Source organism: Lathyrus oleraceus, chromosome 5 (genome assembly GCF_024323335.1).
Source record: "Lathyrus oleraceus cultivar Zhongwan6 chromosome 5, CAAS_Psat_ZW6_1.0, whole genome shotgun sequence".
Taxonomy (NCBI): Eukaryota; Viridiplantae; Streptophyta; class Magnoliopsida; order Fabales; family Fabaceae; genus Lathyrus; species Lathyrus oleraceus.
Window position 1 is genome coordinate 616,163,479 of NC_066583.1, and position 7,088 is coordinate 616,170,566.

The window sequence follows — 7,088 nt, forward strand, 5'->3', positions numbered from 1 at the left end:
AACAATTGGTCAAATATATAAAGGGATACTTCATTACACATCATTTTATGAATATGTGATCCTCCATGAGTCCAAAATATCAAGAGAACTTCAAGTTTGTAAGTTGGTTCAAAGAGGTTGACCAGAGGAAGTCACCTGGTCAAAACTGGGGTTCACTAGACCCTATCTCCTACAATAGTTGTCATATGAAAATTATTCCAAGATAAAATTTACTAATTATGACATTACAAACAACTTTCATGTTGACATCAAGATGTAGTTTTTCTTGGAAAGGCTTTTTTATGGTGGAAGATTATAGGTCATTTTGTATGTGCCCTAGTTAGGAGGTCAACTTCCAAGGACCATAACTTTCTAAGTTTTTTTAATATGAAGTCCATAAAAGTTTCATGATCAATTTCAAGATGCCCTATATAAATTTTATTCTTTTAGAATTTCAAATTCAACTTGCAAGGGCATGTGCTAAGAGGAAACATTATAGGTCATTTTGGGTCATTACCATTGAACAAGCAATTTTCCGCAACTTATAAAACACATAATTCCCTCATGCCAAATTTAAATGATGTCAAATTTGTTACCAAATTGAATAGGATTGAAATAGATACAACTTTTATGAAGGAACTGTTTCCATTTGAAGCTCATGGCAAAGGTTATTCAAGGTGGAAGAAGTGGTCATTTGACTTGGTACTTAGAAACATTTCAATTATGTTTGATTTCTCAAACTTCCACCTCAAAATTCATCATGATCCAAGATTCAAATGGAAAAGTTTTCAACATAAAAGTTGTTCCCCTTGATGTCACCTTTCCAAAAAGTCCAATATCACTTTATTTGGACAAGATTTGAGGGTCTTGCGCAAGGCTCCTTTATTGGGTTTGTTTTGGCAAGTTTTGGATTCAAATGAACATTCCTCTTTGCATGCTTCCATGTGATGACCTCAGTATTCATTATGCATGAATTTAAGTTGGATTGCATCATTGATTGGGCCTAATTAATTTCCCATGCATCCATGAACCATGGTTTCTAATTTTGGCAAAATTTCAAAGGGTGCAAAACTGAATTCCATTGCCTATATAAACAAGTGCATTGCCGCAAGATCAACACACACACCTTGCCCAAGCTTTGCCCAGAGATCCCAAAACCCTATACCATAGAATACCTTGAGGATTTCTTTGAAATCGAGTTTGAGTTTCACCTTCTGTTTTGAGGTTCAAACTCCAAGGATTCATTGCCTTTTTCATCTCAATTGGTCACTGCAAGCTAGAGGAGGAAGAACCAAGCAAATTCATATCAAGATCAATCCAGATTCAAGCTACCCGAAGGTGATTTTTCAGAAACTTTGAGCTTTTGATTCTCTCTCATTTCTTCACCATTCTCTTTGATTTTTGGTTGGCTAAAGTCCTACCAATGTAGGCAACAATATTGAGTTGCTTTGAGGTCAAATCGAATCAACTCAGTTCATGATCCTCAAAATTCAAATCCATGTATCTTTCAATATACTTGGAATTAGAAGAAATTAGGCCAAATTCGAGCTCCTGAGCATTTTCCTTTAAAACCATATCCTTACTTTTTATTTTTATGGTGGTTTATGGTGGACCAGTCTGATGAGGTCCACCAGAGAAGATGTCTGGAGCTAGGGCTCCGGTGGTGTGTTGGCATTGCCCAGACCATCTGATCATGTATCCAAGTTATAATCAAGGCCCTTGCTTTTGAATACCACGCGTTGACTGAGGTGTTTGGCGGAAGCGCGCGCTTAGCCATCAGATCTGCCACCTTAATTAATAAGAGAGATCTGATGGCCCTTGATTTTTCATATTTTCTGATTTTTCATTTAATTGCCTTATTTTATTTAATTCATAGAAATTTCATTTTTAATCCAAAAAATATGGGACTTTCACCCAAAATCTTTAAATATTTTTCTCTTCCTTTTTCTTGAATTAAAATTATTTTTTGGATTAATTTTGATATTTTTCATGAATTAAATGTTTTTGTGCATATTTTTAATTATTTAAGAATACTTCTGACTTTTTAAAAATCATAAAATTGTTTGTCTAAGGTCCTTTGACCTTGTTTGACCTAGGATAAATCCCTTGGCCATTTATTTGATATTTTGAAGGGTTTTGAGGTTTTGTCCAAATTAAAATGCATTTAAATTCATTTTTGAATTGATTTTTAATTGATTAAATGTTCAAAAATTATGTTGATCCATTTTTATGGTCTTGTGATGTTTGACTTTCTGTTTGGGCCTTGGTCATGGTTGATTTGACTTTTGTTTGATCAAAACCATTGGATTTAGGGGATTGATGAAATGTACATTTCATCTCCCAAAATGAATGGATGGTACTGATTAGATGAAATTCCTCTCATGATCAATTTGTGTTTCTATTTCCCCTTCCCTCTTCATCTTCATCCCTATTCTTCCCCATTCCTTCATTTGACCAATGAAATCTCTAATGTATAAATGCTAATTGATTCATCAATGACCTTGTGTCAGATGAATCAACACAAGTATGACTGAGATAGGTCCATCCTATTTTCTTTTAGTGTGTGGTATGTTTTAGGAGTTTGGTTCTTTGTACCAAGTCTCTAACATGCATTAACACCTATATTTTTATTTCCCGGCCTCAGATAGTTGCGACTTCTACAAAAGTCCAATTACGGTTGCTTAACATAGAGCTAAATTTGACCCTCAAAGCATAGCATTCAAGTAAGTGAGATTTGAAGTCTCCCATTCTTCATGGAATTGTATGGAGACTTGACCTTTTTTTCTTTCATGAGAGCTAGTGGCATACTTGTTGAATTATCCAAGTTGGAGCCCTTCTCATGGAAGATGTCTTGATTCAAGGATTCATACTTGTGAATGAATGGTTGAGTGTTCTCCAAAGAATGACTTAATCAATTAAAACTCAACACTAACATTTAACTAACCATTGACTAACTCTTATTCATTTATGCTTTTACTTTCAAGTCATTTACTTTATGCAATTTAAATTTCAGTCATTTATCATCCCTTGCCATTTACATTTCATATAACTTGTTTATGTTTCAGTCCTTTTCACTTTTCTCATTTGAGCCATATCTTGTGATTGTATATATTGTTTGTGTGTTTTGATTTTGTTTGTGGTCTTAGGACCTTAAAACACCTAATGACAACAAAAACCCTAAAAAACATTTGGTGGACTGTTGGGATTTGATCTGAGCTTTGGACTTAGAATTAGATAACATTCCCTATGCTAAAGGACTTGTCTAATGCCAACATTTAGAGATTGAGCTATCTTTGACAGTGACTTTCATCTGATTCAAGACTTGGGGATCTCTTTGATTCATCTTCTACTTTGTTTGTGTGCTTAACTGTTATTTTGTTATGGACTATGTCTGATGTTTTGTTATGAGTTGATCAAGGAATATTCCATCTAATACATTGGAAGATAATGAAGACTATTAGCTATTGGAGTGATTGCTTGGATATGTCTATCTTTATTTGATGCCTTGATCTTTATGATGTCTAGATATTGCTTATGCTTGTTGCTTAATCAAAGTCCAAAGGAAAATGGGTTTCTACATGACATTCTTGTCTGTTGGATTGCATCCCATTGATCAGATTTTTTCGAATCTTAACTTTTAAATTTTTGCTTGGGGTAGTTTCTTCATCTCCCCCCACTTCTTTAATTTCAAAATCTCTCTCTCTTTTCAAAAACCTTCTTTGCTTGTGATTTCAAACTTAGACATATTTTAATTATTAGAAACTTTGGTCTTATGCCAATGAATTTTTAAATCTTTTCTTAATCAAATTTTTAAATAAATTTAACCATACTGACTTAAATTTCAAAAGACAAAAAGAACTAACAGGTTTTGAAATTTTTAAAATCAACCCACCAACTTCTTTGAAATTTTTAAAATCAATCCACCAACTTCTTTGAAATTTTTAAAATCAATCCACCAACTTCTTTGAAATTTTTACCACGAACTACGAGGTTTTGATCCCTCATTTTTATGTTGGTATGTAGGCATAAGACCGAAGGTCTTGTTAAACACAAAAATATAATCAATGAATTCTTTTCTCATCCTCACACTCTATATTTTCTCAAACATCATTTATACCCAAAAAACATATGCACACAAAAAGGGCTCCCTAGGACACTTTGGGTACTAACACCTTCCCTTTGAGTAACCAACCCCCTTACCTGTAATCTCTGGTATTTTATTAGTTTTGATTTGAAAACAAGTTTGTTCATAGCTTGATGGTCATGAATTTACCGCTACACTCTCTCTTCAGAATGTAATATGTTTTACAAAGTAACAACTGAAAGCTATTTATAGAAAGAAAAAAAAGATGCAGACCGCGCTAACTCCAAGTGTGCTTTGAACATGCTAAGCCCCACCCGAAGCTTTGATTTCTTCCATAAATTACATGTTGAAGTTATTTCTTCCGCTTTTGATGTCCAAATCTCCTCCAATACAAACATACCTACAAAATAAGTTGTAAATGATTAATCTACATAATATTTACACATAAGTGCCATTTTTTCATGCATAAGTTCACCATAATATAGCACTAATTAACTCTCCCAACTTAGAACTTTGTTTGTCCTCAAACAAGAGTCTTATAAACCTAAAGAAACAAGAGCAACCACCAAGATTTCACATGATCAAACAAGTTTTGAGAAAATAAGATAAATGCATGACACAAAATTCCAAAAGCACAAGAAAAGTGGTGCTTACCACTATACTACAACCAAACCATGATCATGAAACAAATTCTAAATACAAAACTCATGTCATAAATTCTAAAACAACACATGCTCAATTATGAATCACACCTAGCACACATCTTCAATTTGTGATGAAGAACAAAAATGAAGGACTTGGCTCACACCAAAAAATCTTGCTAACACCTTTATTAACTTGTGCATTCATCTAAACAAAGCATATTGAAAGCACAAAATCATAAATCACAAAGGACTTTCAAGGGTTGTAACGAGGATTGGTTAACAAATAAGGGTCATATCTAAAGGTCTTTGAAACAAAGTTGTCAAACTCTAGAAGAGCATTCACTTTTCAATTTCTTTACAATTCACAATTTTATTCACCATTTTTCTTTGTTCATATGATACACCTTTGATCACACTTTCTAGCACAACTATTTGCCTCTTTTTTTCAAACAAATTCACTTATTTTTCAATTCTTTTTCACAATTATCTTTCTTGTTCAAATTATTTTTCAATTTCTTAGCAACCTATCCTTTTCTTTCTCTTTTCTCCCCAACTTGAATACAACCAACATTGCACATGAATGCTCCTCGATTTTCTATGGCACGGGACAAAATTTCAACCATAAATTGAAGGTTGATGGTTCAAATGTTTCAAGAAAAAGAATTTAGAATCCATACAAAAATCAATGATGAACTAATATTTATGTACAATTTCACAATTTAACATCAAATGGATCCTGACATTAAGGCTTAAAAGGGTTAACAAATTCTCGCTCACTCACAAGGTAAGTTACTTTTGGTCAAGTGATTGTGCTCAAAATCAAAAAATTTCTTGATCATTTTCATGCTTTCATAACTTCAAACATAAATGCAAGATTAAACATAAATCAACCGAGTTAAAACAACATATTATTGGTCTCCTATGCATATAGTAAACAATGGAAGTTTCCTCATATTTAGGCTTTGATATAAAGTGATTCAATCATGAACAATAATTGCAAAATAATGTATGACAAGTTATTTGTACAAATTATAAGTTTCATATTCATGTTATGGTCTAGAAAGCAATAAACATGTACCTTAACATTCTACCATCCTTCAAGCTTTTATCATTACCAAATCATTTTCTAGTTGAAATATTAAAACTTGGAATAATCACTCAATGCCTTTTCAAGCCATTCAAAAACAAACTTTGAGAACAAACTCAAAAATTTTGCTAAAACTCTTGAAGTTAAACTAAACTACTATATTAACTCCTTGAAACAAATTAAACAAAACACAACTTAATTAACAAAAATCACTACAAAGATGGGGTAGATGGACATCGGTGAAAGTGGATAAGTGAGTTGAGTAAAAAGAATTTTTACTAGTATAGTAGGGCGCACTCAGTGGCGTCAGACCGTGCTTAGCGCAGTTTCTGCTGCTTCTAGCTTCTCAAAATTTTCCAGGGCGCGCTTAGCGCCCTCTGCCGTCGTTCAGCGCTGATTCTGCTGCCCAAAATTTTCAAAATGAAATTTTTTGTCAGGCTTTCCATCCACTTCCACTCTTTAAAAATTAAACAACTTATTTCAAAGCTATTAAATACTTATAAAGTTGGGTTGCCTCCCAAAAATCTCTTATTTAACGTCGTTAGCTCGATGCCTTTTTCAATTAGACGCTCCTTATTGTTGCTTCTTTTGCTTGACTAGTTGTTTGCTCTTCCTGGTTTTAATGTTGTTCCTTCACCAGCAATTACCCATAACCAACACTTAAGCAAACAAGATGGGAAACAAGTATATATACAATATAGACATATGCACAAAGCTTTAAAAGATAGAAACTATTTATATGTTTTTAATATCTAAACGCCAGTCCCTGGAAACAACACCACAATGTTGATTTGCAGTATTGCTATCAAGGGTAAGTATTTGTTTTGTCGTATCCATAGGGACTGGTGTGATATCAACGTCGTTCTACAGTTACTATGATTTTAAGCGTAAGTTTGCAAGATGTTTGATGGTTTAAAGCTACAAAATGTAAAATAGATCAATGATAAATAAAGTTTCAGAGAGATGAGAGCTTGTCGGGATTGAATTTCATTCATCGATAGAATATTTAATTTACCCAGTCATACACAATCTAAACATTTATCAATATTATCATGTATCGCTCGCCGATAGTTTTTATGTCTAGACTCCTGGCAAGAGTTCAACCGTATTGTTAAATCTCATCCTATTAAATAACACAGTAGCATTAAGACTCGATACTCAAGTGAATGTTAAACCTAAATATATGCCTAGAGTTTAGAATCTAACAGATGTTCATCTTAGATCAAGATTTGAACCATATTTCTCAATATCAATTCAAATCATAGGAATAACATGAAAACAAAGATAACATCGA